Source organism: Oreochromis aureus, linkage group 13 (assembly GCF_013358895.1).
Source record: "Oreochromis aureus strain Israel breed Guangdong linkage group 13, ZZ_aureus, whole genome shotgun sequence".
In the NCBI taxonomy this organism is placed as follows: domain Eukaryota; kingdom Metazoa; phylum Chordata; class Actinopteri; order Cichliformes; family Cichlidae; genus Oreochromis; species Oreochromis aureus.
Window position 1 is genome coordinate 25,379,476 of NC_052954.1, and position 14,798 is coordinate 25,394,273.

Here is a 14,798-nt window from a genome sequence, read left to right on the forward strand (position 1 = left end):
CTGTAAGAGTAAAAGAAATAAAAATCCCATCATCCATTTTCATGTGCATAAGGCCATCTGGACTCTTGGGTGCACCACAGTGATTTTTAGTCACATCTGAGCTGGCAGGATCAAAAAGCAGCAACATAGCATAACACAATTTGTAATTACCATATAGCAAGGCAGCGCAGTAACAGAGGCACAATGATGCGACATCGAATGATTATCATAACAAATGCAGAGCATTTGATGCGTGACTCATATGTTGTGGTCTTTACAATCCCCACAGCTCTGTTATTATTGTTGTTCTCGTTACTGTGAGTTTGACAGAGCCAGCCTAGCAGTTTCATCTCACTTTTCTCCTTCCCCTAACCAAAACTAATGGTCCTGAGTGCACAGACACAGAGTGATATTGATCATCACATGTAACTCTCAGCAGGAAAGCAACTAAGCATACTTCCCAAAATGTCAAGCTGTTTGGATGAACATTATGAATGCATCATGTTTGCAACTCAGGGTAGCCAAAAACAAGACTTCAAAAGAGCAATGGCATTTCCAGTGTAACAGTAAATTATGTGTGTTTTTCTTATTACAGTACCTCAGAGGTTCAGCAGCTTTTTTTCTTTCTTGTTGACATGAAATAACTTTAATAAGATTACACAAAAGACTTATGTACTAAAATGGGGTACAGTGGTATAGCGGTTACCACTATCATCTTACAACAAGACGGTTTGGGGTTTGAACCTGTACTACCAGTACTAAGAAGCAACTGCAACATTTCAATAAGGAGAGATCGTGTGGAAGAACTGAGACACAGAATTCAATGAAGCTATTAGACTGATGACCCAGCATGACAGAACGGAATCCCAGTGGTGATAGGAATTAGGACCAGTCCACCGTAGTTTAGACACTGAAGTTGAAGATGGAGGCTTGGATGGGTTTCTGCTTTAAAGAACACAGAATGGAGGCCGATTGGCTCAGAGAATGCAGGTGTGAAAGTGATTGGACTAGAGCAATGGACAGCAGGCAAATGAGTGATCTTCCCCTCTGAACTGAATGCATAAGTTTCATAATCATTCATGATCTTCTTCTTACTTGGCTAAGTAGTCGCATGTAAATGGTTATCAACTCAGAGATTCCCATTTAATTATGATGATGTTCAGTTGAAAGTGGAGCAGTGACAGCACATATCCCATCACAAACATAGACAGATGTACTAGCAGCAGAGCAGCACAGAGAAAGAACAAAATAGAGCAAGTTATAATAGAATGATGTCTTGTTTTGTTTTTTAGAAGTCTGTTCTTGAATCAGTTTTAACATTTTCCACTATTGCCTGGTTTGGCGATGTTAAAACAGGGACTGTATGAACTTGAACATGTTGTGAGGGTAGCCAACAATGTAATAGGTCTCTCACAGTCACTGTAACTTGCTGTATATGAGCAGCAAGTATTGGGAAAGGCCCAAGATGTTGTGGAGAGCTAGAAACACGCGTGGCATAGAGAATTTTAACTGCTTCCTTCAGGCTTCAGGTACAAAACATCAAAAGTGTGTAATAGAACCAAAAACCCCTTTGCTCCAATTGCAGAATCAGTCTGTGATGTTTGTACCTTACCTTACACCATTTTAGTATAAAAACAAATATATTTTAGCAATATTTCTCTTTTTTTTCTTCATTTTTGTTTGGTTATGTCTTGTGATTTTGTATGTTTGGTTTATTTTGGTTTTTGTGCATTATTGTAGTTGTTTCAATGATAAACAACAAAAATGGATAAGCTGTACCAAAAATAAATAGCACCACCTAACAGCTGCAGGAGATGTTTAAATGTAAAGGAAAAAAATAGTGTAGTGGTTAACATGTTTGCCTAACCCAATAAATTATACTAAGTCTAGTTTGAGACCAGGAAGAGGCACAAATCCCTGGGTGGGTTTTTTTAGGAACTTGTGTAAAAGGTCTATGCCAAATCAAATATGTGGTTCCATCTGCTGTGGCAATCCCTTATGATTAAGAGGGCAGCTTACAGAGGCTTTTATAAATAAAAACTGTGAACTAATAAACTAAAAGTAAACTTATTTCTCTGTCAGTGCGCCCCAGGGTGGGTGTGGCTACAATGTAGCTTGCCATCACCAGTGTGTGAATGTGTGTGTGAATGGGTGGATGACTGGATATGTAAAGCGCTTTGGGGTCCTTAGGGACTATTAAAAGCGCTATATAAATACAGGCCATTTACCATTTACCATTTATTTGCAAATGTTATGTAACTACAATAAGCCCAAAGCTTAAGATATTATTGCTATATGAAGGCTCATAGAAAATATAAAATTCATTGTAGCTATAGGGTCAAAAAAGCAAGTTTTAAAGTTGTTATTTAAGCACCAAATCCTGCTTCATAGTACAGGCTTCTAGTTGGCTGAGACCTCACTGTGTTGAGTTGTATCCTCTCGTGCATCTACAGTATGTGGATTTCCTCCAGGTGCTCCAGTTTTCTCTCACAGTAGAAGCATCTTCTTGCCAGATTAATTGAAGACACAAAACCGGCTGAAGGTGTTGATGTAAGAGTGTGTGGTTGTCTCTCTGTGTTTGGCCTGTAATGGACCGTCAGTGTGTCCAGGATTTACACCACCTTTTTTGCCTGTTGTCAGCTGGAATAGGCTCTTCTTTTAAAAACAACGGTCTACAGGCAAATTAACATCTTACAGTCTAAGAATTTAATGGCCACACATTTAAACAACACAGATGCGCTTACAGGTATTTTTTTAGGATTCTTGTAGGCAGATCGGTCCAAATATCATCTGATATAAGGCTTCTACTGCTTCATCATCTGTGGGGCACATTATCTGTTGCAGGACTCTTGTAAAATAATAACTCTTTAAGACAGTGGCTGCTTGTTTGGGATCACTGTCAAAATGCAAAATGACTTCAGTGCCGATGATGTCCTCCTTTTATTGTGTGGTGTGGAAAAAAATGTAAACATCTTAAGTGTCCAAAACCTTTGCATATGACTGCATATGTATGGCTTACATCTCACCAGTTAAATTCATTAAAGCTAGAAGTGTTTCTAAGAAGAGTTCCTGCTCCACAGACATTAACACGAATGAGAGAAAATCCATACATGCACAAGACTTGACAGAGCAGTCAAACAGAGTGATAGTGGAAAATCTTCAAAGACATGTAGCCCCTGGTCTTCCAGCCATTAAAGAACAAGAGCCAAGAATCTGGTCATCCATTGCTTTCTTTTATTTGACTAAAGGTGTCAAGCTGAGGCGATCACTCCTTTTTTAAATTGAACAGAGATGGAAAAAAGGCTCTCAGCCAACCGGCTACTGCACTCTTTAATTCAAAGTTAACTCAATTTACTCTGTGCTCTTGAAGATATTTCCTGCTCTGGCTTTATGGTTAGTTCTTTAAAACTGTTTCCAACTTTGCACAGCATGGCCTGGTGCATTTCTCTTATTCAAACACCTAGACAACGAGAGAGCTTCATAAACTCTATCATAATGAAATAACATCTTTAGAAAGCTTCTGTGGTTGTACTTCACTAAAGGCAGAACTGTTTCACTACCCATCCAGCTGGCAGAACACTTTGAGGTCTTGGTTCACTCCAGGGACCAGAGCAGACAGTCTCTAACAGCACTCAAGTCTCCCAAGAGAGGAGCACTTGATGTCACTTTCCAAAAGGCAGGAACAGGCAACAGCTCAGAGGTGAAAAACTGTGGCAGCAGGATTGAAGGAAAGCACTCGTTTTTTTGACAGAAAATCTGATTAATTGTGTTGCTTCTCTGACCTTTTCCTCAGTGTCTTGCTAAAGGAAAAATACAATAAAGTACAGTCTAATATTAAATAATCTTAGCTGACAAAGAGCTCCAAGGACGTATTAACTACATACAATAAAGTAACAACAAAAAGGTGTTTAATTTCACCAAGAAAACTGCTAGTTGTCTACCTTAACACCTTTTACCACACGCAACAGACAGAAACTGACCATGAATGGATCTGTATAAGCCAGTGGATTTTATCCGGATAGACACATTTTCAGTTCACTGACAGCTTGGGGCAATCATGCTAATCACAGATCTCTATTAGTACATTGCAATAGCCTTGAGTCACCCAAACTTTCTTTATATTTTGCTTGCAAGGAGCCAGACTTTCTTCCCATTTTTAAAATGGTCTTGAGCAGAAATTCTCCAGGTTTTCTGAAGAACTATCAAAAATGTTCTATGGACATTGGCTGCTTTGTACACTCATTTTCAATCCGCTCTTTGTACCAGACTATTTTCAGAGGAAAGCTTTTTTGAGTGTAAAAAGCATAAAAAGACCCTTAACTCAAAGGATAAACCAGTATTTTGTCCACACTTGAATTTGCAAAAAAATTATTTTATGTTGTAACAAGGCATTTTTTACTAGCAGCCTTTTACAAAGGCATAGTTTGCCACTTACAATTTCTTGAATCTATAAAAAGATTCCAAAGATAACATAAAAAAATTTCAAGCACCAACAAGGTGATTCCCAGAGAGCGCGTAGCCAAAACGTGTCATTTTTCGGCATCCTGTGCAATGTGTCCTTTTAGGAAACTGGACAAGTAGAGGACAACGAAAGAAAATCCTAAAAACAGCTACAGCAGATGAACAGTATCTGAAAGTCAAGTCACTGGCAGCAGAACTTGTGGAGTGATGAACTAAATTTAAAATTATTTGTTCAAATCATCTTCAGTCTGTACAGATGAGATCAGGCGAGCGGTACAACTGTGAGTGTCTACAGCCATTAGTTCTGTCATGGTCTGGAGATGTATTTAAATCAGTGTTGTTGGGGATCTGGTCACAACTGATGCAATTATGAATGCAGAAAAGTACCAGTATCAGATTTTCATCCACCATCTGGAAATAATTTCCCCGACAACACCTTCATTTTTCAGTATTATAATAATCCCAAACACACTGCCAGTGCAGTAAAAGCATGCCTGATTAGAAAAAACACACAATGGAGCACTATCAGTCATGGATTGGCCTCTGCAGAGCCCAAACCGAACATCACTGAAGTAGTGTTGGATCAACTTGACACAGAACAGAACAAAGGCAGCCAGCATCCAAAATAGAGCTTTGAATGTCTTTAAGAAGCCCGGAGAACTCTTCCTGAAAACTGTTTAAAGAAATTACCAGAAGGCTTGCCTAAGACATGCCTTTCAGCTAACCTTTTAACTGTGTCTGCTGCAATCCCTGTTAGAGGGAATACACATTTTAGTTTTGAAATGTAGCTTTTAGTAAACCATTCCTTACATTATGCTGCGTTGTTCATCACAAATATTCTGTTAAATTGCTTCTTGTCTCACACTCGCGTTATATTTGTTTGTTTATTAAGGAAATCTATGAATGCATGTTAGAGGAGTGTGCATACGGACTTTCAGAAATGCTTATCATATTGTGCACCAAAGTCCATTTCAGCTGTCACTGCCTTGTCAGTTTGCATTCCTTTCTATGTCTGTCTTCTATGTGCATGCTCAGCCTTTCAAAAGCAACATCAGTAAAACATCAGCACATCTCCTGTCTGTTGCTCAGTCATTCAATTTGAACCTGAATATTTTTCTAAATGTGTAAATATTTCCACTGTTCTTACACAGAAAGCTTACTTGTCAAAGTTAATGACTTTGAGCATTGCTTCAGAAGGTGTTTTTTCAGCTTTGATAAATTTCCATCATCTCATAAAGTGATGGATTGCTGTCACCTTGAGCACAGACCAGTAAAAAGACTTATTGCACTCATGAAGACAGACAGCTTCCTAAAAGTGAAGCATAAAATCATCCAGCGTTGCCTCTGAACAGAATTCATTCATATACTGACCAAATTGCAGCACAGACAGATGGATTATCTGCTAATAAATGCAAGCAGCACTTTGCGGAAGAGTCAAGAGTACAGTTAGAATCACCAGCACTCCCCGACTCACCAGAAAAATAGGTATTTGACAAAGAAATAAGTATGGCCATGTATTAGTATATTCTGTTACAGACAGTTATTTGATAATAGTCCAGCCTCCTTGAGCCTGATTCTGCCTGAGGTTTCTTCCTATTAAAAGGGAGTTTTTCCTCCCCACTGTCGCCAAAGTGCTGGCTCATAGGGGGTCATATAATTGTTAGATTTTTCTCTGTATGTATTATTGTAGGCTCTACCCTACAATATGAAGTGCCTTGAGGTAACTGTTGTTGTGATACGGCGCTATTCAGTAAAATTGGTTTGAATTAATAAGTTACTTTAACTTTTAAGTGTGTAAAAAAAAGTACAGAAATTAAGTTTAACCAAAAAGCAAAAACACAAGAGGAATAAAACTCAGAGACATGAGGAGGCAGAAGGTACACAAGGAAAAGCAATTACTAAAATAAAGAAAGAAATGACTATAAATGAGACATGAGAAGGCTAACAGAGTAACAAATAAGACAAATACAACAGACACCAAGCTCCATGACAGTGTTGCATTTAAATAAAGATAAGCATGAGTAGGGGAGAGCCGGGATGTTTGGCACACCTTCTCTTTTGTGTTATCTTTTCTGTCATGCAGTAATTTAAAATACTCCAACCAGCGCCAAATGAAAGATTTAGGTAAAGTTGTTTTGTGTTGTGCCAGCAGTCCTACAAAACAGCTGTTATAGAGTAAAATGTTAAGAGTGAAATAACAAATGTAATAAAAGCTTTTCATTCACACCAGAAACAGAGACTGTATACACATTAATCCAGGTTTATGCATATTTTGACCAAATAACAGTTTATATGGGTGGTCTGTATGTGTGAGTGTGCTCAAACCCTCGCCTCAGCACTCGTGTGCTTTCCATAAACGGGTGTGATAAGGTCAAGTAGGCAAGCAATTTGATATTAGATTTTTATGACCATACCCTTTTAGTTGCCTGTAGAATAAATGAGTGCCAACCAGCCTTCGTCGCTGGTGATGCTGTCCTCCTCATCTAACTCTCCATCAGAAAGCACATTTAAATCTGTCAAATTTTCACTTTTAGCTCAACAAGAAAATGTCACTGTTTTTTCTCTTGCTTCTTTTTTCCCCCCTGATAATTGGAAAGATAAAGTTAAAGATAGATGAAATCACTGAAAAGACGGAAGAGAAACAGAGCCCAAAATAGAGCCGACAGCACAGAAAAAGATACCAAGTCAGACTTTACACAACTAGAGTGATAACCTGATTTATCTCAACACACAGAGGCAAAAAAAGAAGTCAAGTAAAAGAGAGAGGAAGCACATAGGTGACTGGAAATGAACTACATTCCCAGCATTTTGCTCAAAGCTCCAAGACACACACAGAAACACACACTCATAATAAAAAGTCGCCTTCTCAGCACTTACTTGGAGAGCATGGCGGTACACCGTCTGATATTATTTTTTCTTTACAGTCAGTCCCTGTGCACCTCTGGCATTCAAAAGCCACTGTACATAATACACACATCGTCCCACAAACACATAAAGCTGCTGACTACGTGTTTGTGTGCAGAAATGTTGATCCTGGATTCACATTTCAGGGATAGTCAGGTTATTTTTTTTGTTATTGCTACTGTTTTATTTATTTGAACATTTTGCAAGACAGAGAAATAATTACAGACAAAGACATTTAAAGTAGATTTCAGACTAGTGGTAAACACAGGATACAAGAAATTATTTAAAGGGTCATTTCATATACAGTTATTAATAAATCTATTAGACCCCCACCCTAACCCTACATGTATATATATATATATATATATATATATATATATACTGTTATATCCCATTAGATTGATACCTGAAAATTGGTTATAGAAAAAAAATCCTTTCAGAAGAAAAAAAAGATTTTGGTTTTAGATGTTGACTCGCAGAGTGGTTGTATAATTGAATATAAAAGCTTAAATGTGTTTTTCAGCGCTGAAATTTCATATGGCTTTCACCTATATTTATGAAGTCTGAAGGGCTGGAAGAAAAATTAATATGACTATATTAAAAAAAATATTTTGGTACAGAAGGAATCGCTGCCTGAAGGTGAGCCTGATAAAAATGTAGGTAAAGCTTAGACTTTTCATATGACATAACTTGTTTTGATTGGTGGCCTATCAGACATGCAATTTTTGAAGACTCTGTGTGTGGGTGTAAAACTGATTTGGTTGCAGTTTTTAGTGGCTTTCTCCTGTACTTATGAAATTTTGAGAAAAAAAAAAGTGAAAATAAGGTAAATTAAAAATTGCAAAATCTCAGGCCTCCCTTCTGAAACACTGAACTACAAGTTTAGCTTACAGGTTACAAAATGCTGGCTTTTTAAGCATGAAGTCAAACGAATTTAAATGTTAGAACATTAAATAATTGATTTTTGTTTGTAAGTATAACATATATATGCAAATAATTTGCAATAATATTTTATACTACAGGGAAATATATGCAGACCTTCTTCCTCTATCACAGCACGATGACAATGGTCACATTGTGACGTCTAACACAGTTAAGCCACAAAATAATAAACAGTTTTTAACAATTCATGAATTGTTTTCTATCAGCAAAAAAATACAAAAAAAAAAGGTTAAAAAAAAAAACAATAGTGAGAGTTGTTTGTATATTGCGTGAATACTGTTAGCATGTGAAGTTATTAAATTTCCAGCAGCTGTGTGAACCATCTGCTTTTGCCTGAGGCATGAGCCTGAAGCACAACAGCTTTTTGCCCCACTTAAGACAGTTGTTTCATCACAAATGTGATTACTGGATTCATCCATTATGGTGTAATGTGGAGAAAACAGTGTTAGAGTGATGGAAAAGTACCCAAAAATATGTCTAGATGGTACAGAGACTGTAGTGTCAGTGTTTGTTTGTTTGTTTATTGTTTTGGGGAGTTAGACGACCATTATGAATATGCAATAGTACTAAAATGGTATTTTGTCACATTTGTATTTCAAGCGGCTTGGCATGTTAAAAATTATGGCTATGTTGAATACACTGAAGTTCTGTGTCAAAGTCTAGTATATGTGGACTCATTCACATGTACTAGACTCAGAGGTTCTCATCAGGACCTCCATCATGAACTTAAAGTCAGACACTTTAGAGGATTGTGGGAATTTAACCAATGCATAGGCCTCAAAGACACACTCTGCATCGGCTGCGGATTGCTTTAAAAGTTATCTTGAAGAGGAAAGAGAAAATCTAAGAACTGCACGAGAAGCACAGACAATGGCTGCAGTGGACACTTGTCATCATTTCGCTCCACAAAAAAATTACATATTTTTAAATTTTATATTTTGTCACTTATTATTGGCTCCACAGTCTAGTGGTTTTCTTATTCACCTACCAAGCGACAGAAAGTCTTGAATAACAGGCCCCATCATGTCTTAAAGTTTCCGAAAGTAGAATGAGATGCAGACCCCCAGCTGTCAGGCCTCCTCCTGTGCAGCTCTAATTTCAGTTAAGACACCTTCACTACTTTAAAAATTATGCTTAAAACTATCCTTTTGGGTAAAGTATATAGTTGGGGCTGAATCAGGTGGCTCAGAACCATCCATCTCTTAGTTCTGCTGCTATAGGCTCAGACTGCTGCAGGACTTTTCATGATGCATGCAGCACTTCGCTCCCCATTTCATTTCCCATGTGCTTATAAGCCACTACTGCATGTCATTCATTTTGCATACTTTTTTCCAGTAGTTTGTGTTTGATCCCGTTTTGTTTTCTCTCTGTGTTGCTCCCAGCTGGTCACCATAGATGTCTCAGATCATCGGGGTTCTCTCTCTAGGATTGCAGGGTCTTCACCTTGTCAACTGATGCCATATAAATAAAACTGAATCGAAGTGGATAAAAACATAACTGCACATCCTTTGAAATACCATGTCTGCAGGCTTGTGATGAGCTTTGACTTCTCCCTCCTAACATCCCCACGACATCTGCGGCACTCCAAGCGCTCATTAGACAAATTATACCAGGATTTGTTGTTGATAGCTTTCCCATATTTCTGTTGCAATGTTTGTATGATGTAAACTTATCTTCCCCTCTAAGCCACATAGCTCCTTCCTGTCCCCTTCCCTTGACAACAAGGAAAGAGTCCTAAGAGGATAATTGGGCCCCTCACACTTTACTCTGGCTGTACTGTGGAGAAACTCATTCTGCTTCTCTGTAGGCGCACTTTAAGATTTCCTTAAATGTGCTTCCAAAGCTGCAGGGATCATATGCCTTCACAAACTGTCAGCTTGCTGCATATTTCTAGCGTCTTTCTGCTTTTCTTCAGCATACTATAGTGTGACATTGCAGTACAAAAAAAGTAGGACTTAAGAAAGATAGTGTCTACTTTAGATAACCCCCACACTTTAGTAAAACTTTTTTTTACAGCAGAGTTTTTAAAGGTTATAAGATGACTAGAATAAGCCTGTTTTTCAAAAGATGGAAAAGGGCTAACTTTAAACAACTAAGAAGAGCTTTGGCAGATAGTTGCAGGGGGAAGGGACAGGCAGTTTTGTTTAAAACATCTGCATCTGATCTGCACTTATAAACATCCACCTTCTCTGGCCTTTACTTCTGTGTCTGCATGTGTGTTTGTGCATTCAAAAAAGCAGGCAAGGAGACAGTATGAGGTGTAGAGTGTTTGTTTTTGTGTGTAGTCTGGCACCGCGCCATCCACCTTGCACAGGCTTTTTTAGATGGACTCAGGGGAGCATTTTAAAACATCCAGCGAGCAATTTCATTAAATCATCTTATTTATGATTTTTTTTCTCCTCAGTCACTCAAGGCCATCTTTGCTTCTGGTATAAGATTGGAATTTTTATGCCACAAAAACCATTACTGTAAACAGCCAAAAAGCTTCTTGAAAGTGATGGCAGAAAAAAAGTCTGTATATTTAAGCTGGAAATGTTTTTTTGTAGGATTTGTCTGTTTAGAGTTATTGCTTTAGAGATGATACTGGCAGTGTCAGCGTTCAGTTTTCAGTGAAACGGCAATGTGGGAAGTATAGAACAGTGTTTTATCATCAGCTGTTAGATTAACCCATTTAATCCCACCGGCAACAATTGTTGCCGTTTTAGCCCCCTATTACATTAACGAAATTAAGCATATTATGTGTAGGGGAAGTCTAAGGAGTAAAATGCATGCACTTATTTTGCAGGGAAAATTGGGGATTAAAAGGGAACCATAAAAATCTTTCCATATTCCACCAGGATTGGATTACCAGACATTGCTACCTTGAGTAGTGTCTGTACCCTGCCTCCCTCTCAGCTTGCTATTTTGTTGCAGATCTATGATGGGTATCAATCAGCAGCACGTGTAACACCTGGGGCCAAGTCTGTCTTTAATGGCTTTATAGTTGGTTTGCAGCCACAGCTGCAGTGATGTGGACGCTGTACCAGTCTGTCCTGGTGAAGAGAAAGCTGAAAAGCAAAGCTGTTGAATTACCGCTCAATGTACCTATGGTCACAAGCTTTGGGTAGTAACCGAAAGAACAAGACCAAGAATATAAGCAGTGGAAATGAGCTTTCTCCAAAGGGTGGCTGACTTCTTCCTTAGAGATAAGGTGAAGAGTCCAGTCATTTGAGAATGACCCAGAATAAAACCACTACTTCTCTACATTGAAAGGAGCCAGTTGAAGTTGCTCTGCACTATGACTAGGATGCTTCCTGGGTGGGATGTTCTGGGCATGTCCTACTGAGAGGAGGCCCCAGTGACCCACAACATAAGTGGAGAGATTATATCTCTCGACTGTGTGGCCTGGGAACCCCTCAGCATTGCCCTGGATAAGCTGGAGGACATGGCTGGAGAGAAGGAGGTCTGAGGTCTTGTTTGCTGTAGCCAGTTTTTGACATAAATATTAAAAATATTAAAGGCTATATGCAAATTAATAACCCTTCAAAAATCCAAGTTAGGTATTCATACTCTTATGCAGCTAGCAATTATTTTGTTCATATTTTTTGATGATTGCATTAAAGTTTTCTTTATATGTCTAGCTAATGCTGCTACTTCCTATGATTTAAGGAGCATTGACTTCTAGCTGTGCTGCAGTGCCAGGTAACATGGTCCCTAGTGTGCACTAACGTGACCTTTTCATATCACTGCTATCAGGCACAAACAACCAATCACATGTGATTGGAGGTTCAGCAGTTAAGTTAATCTCCATTTACCCTGTTGGTCTGTGCTGAGTATGCTGTTGCTTCATCTTCTTTCTCCAGTCAGTCTAAGATGTAAACTGATTGCATTATGGTTTAAATGGAACATGTACAGTGTAATATCTCATCCACCAGTGGAAAACGCCATTCCTATGCCAGACATCAGCACAGACAGATAGTTGTGTGAGCATGAGAGTGTGAAGCTGAATATCCAGCTAGTGCGTCTTTGCTTCTCTGGGAATGCTCCATTGACTGGCTCAAAGATTAATTTAATTCCCACATTGAGGACCTGTGGGCATCCATCTCTCTAGCTACAATAAACACACTACAGCAACCAAAGCTATGTGTTTGTGTGGCTCGCAGAGGTTGATGGTCTGTGATATGACATTTCTCTTTGGAGACAGAGAGTTTAGCTGACTGTGCTAGTGATCTGCTGTGCTAGTGTTCAAGGGTAATTAGTTTTGGCTCTTCTGGCTGGTTTCTGGGAATCAGGATGCATTTATTATTATTTTACAAATAACTATGGCAGTTCCCTGTAAATGGGTCAGATCTTCTCTACATCAACAGCTCATTATCAGGGCACCTTGAGACTACAGTAGAAACATAATGTCATTTACTGCTTGGTGGTTGTAAAGTTGATTAAAATCTTTAACATACTGATATAAATATTTGAATAATTTTTCTTCACTGACTAGTAGAGCAGTGTAATACGATTTCAAGCAAAAATCAATACAGTTCTGTATTTCATTTTTGTATCGTGAATTATTTTTTTCAATATCACTAAAACTTTTACAGATTTAAACACTATAAGAATATGGAAACATGTACAGTATGCCCACTAGCCACACGATTACATATTTAACTCTAGATGTCTACAGTCAAGTTTTTATAGGAATCTATGCAGGGTAAGCAGCATAGATATAAATAAGTGCACCCCTGTTATTTCTATAGGAAATAAGGGGCTAAACAGCAGCGGTGATGCTAATCATTTGCACTTAATTAACTGATTATCAGCAGCGCAGGTTGTTGCTGGAGGTTTGCTTATAGAGGCAAAAGTTTAGGCAGGTTGTTGGTCTGAACCATTCAGGTGTGTGTTAACACCATCTTCCCAGGGATGAACGTCCCAGTAAATTCACCCAAAGCTCAGACCGTGCAATGATCAGAGAAATTGCAGAAACCCAAGAGCTCAGACTCTACAAGCCTCAATTGGCATCTTAAATGTTAATGTTTATAAAAATACATTTAGAAAAAGAATGAACAAGTATGGCTTGTTTTGAGGGTTTCCCGGGACCTCTTCTCTCTAGCATCGTTTGGCTAAAATCCACAGCACAGTTGTTATGCATTTGCTTTTTTGTTTAGTTTTTTTTTTTTTTTTTTTTTGAGGAGAAAAAAGAAACTTGAACCACCTTTAGCAGTTTTTTTTAAATGACCAAAATCATGCTATAAAACAGGCAATGACCTCAATAGGATTCAAATGTCCTGTTGGGACCTTGAGAGAGTTCTGCATAAAGGATTGCCAGCATACTTAAATGAACTAAAGCCGCGCTGTAAAGACGAATGGGCCAGAATTCCTCCACAACAATGTGAGAGAATGAAACAATCATACAAAAAATAATTACTTTAAGTTATTACTGCTAAAGTGAATGATGGGATATACTTAGTTTTTCACCAGCTTGCTCTGGAAACATCTTTCACATGACTATACGTATGCATATGCAAGTTGCTTAAGAAGACAGGAAATGAAGCGTGATGTAGGAACTTTTGAGCCAATATAGAAAATAGAATATAGTATGTTGATTACAACTATTGTATTTTACATCTCCATCATATTTAATTTCATTTCACTGGTCTGAAATGGTGTTAAAGGTCTTTTCTATTATCATTTTTTAAGCTTGTGCAATAGTTGGCATAAAAAGTTTTCTTCTATAGATCCATCATAATCACCAGAACCACACACGTCTAAGTCGTCTTGACTTTCACTGCATGTTAAATGCAGAGGTAGCATAGTATTTAATATGATGCTGTGAAAATGTGTTCAATTAAACAAAAACCATATGCTTTGTGGCTTATAAAGACACAAAATACAAGATACATTTACCATGATCTCTGAGCTGGTACCATGTAATTTCCTCTACTTCCTGGGGGTCATGCAATTTTAGATCTTTTGTTTAAACAACAGCAAATGGAACAAATCTGGTTATAATTATTTATATATTTTATCCCATTTCTGGTGTGTTTATCTTTAGGAGCTAAACAGAAAACTGTGCAGTTATTTGCTACTGCCGGGTCTTTCAAAGGTCGACAAATCCCCTAGGAAATATTCTTAGTAAGAAACTTTCCCTCCTCCTGTCAACAATAATGGATAGTGTTCTTTTTTCAGAGTAGATTTGCACCCAGAGGGGCTGTTTGGCTGATGAGGTAGAGATATTGCATTTCCTTTCACACTGTAATTGGTCACCAATGCATGGGACAAAATTACATTTTGGCTTTGTGATTTCTCCAAAGGGCTGATTAATATTAACAAGCAAAACAGATTCTTTGATGTCAAACTTCATATTTCCATGTTGCACAGTTCAGATGACCTTTATTTTCTTCTGAGCTATATGGGATGTTGAAGTTCATCAGACCATAAATATTACCAAAAATAAATAAAAATTAGACACAGTGAGAGAAACAAAACCACCTCTTTCTATACTTTTTGTTCTTTTCTTCTCATTCCTGTTTCTGGATTAT

The 14,798-nt window shown here is 38.0% G+C and overlaps 1 protein-coding gene across 1 annotated transcript in view; it reads left to right on the forward strand.

Moving 5' to 3' along the window:
* Positions 1-14,798, forward strand: part of LOC116325742 (inactive phospholipase D5-like) — a 56,594-nt gene that overhangs the window by 16,254 nt on the left and 25,542 nt on the right. The gene's annotated exons all lie outside the window — the stretch shown is intronic.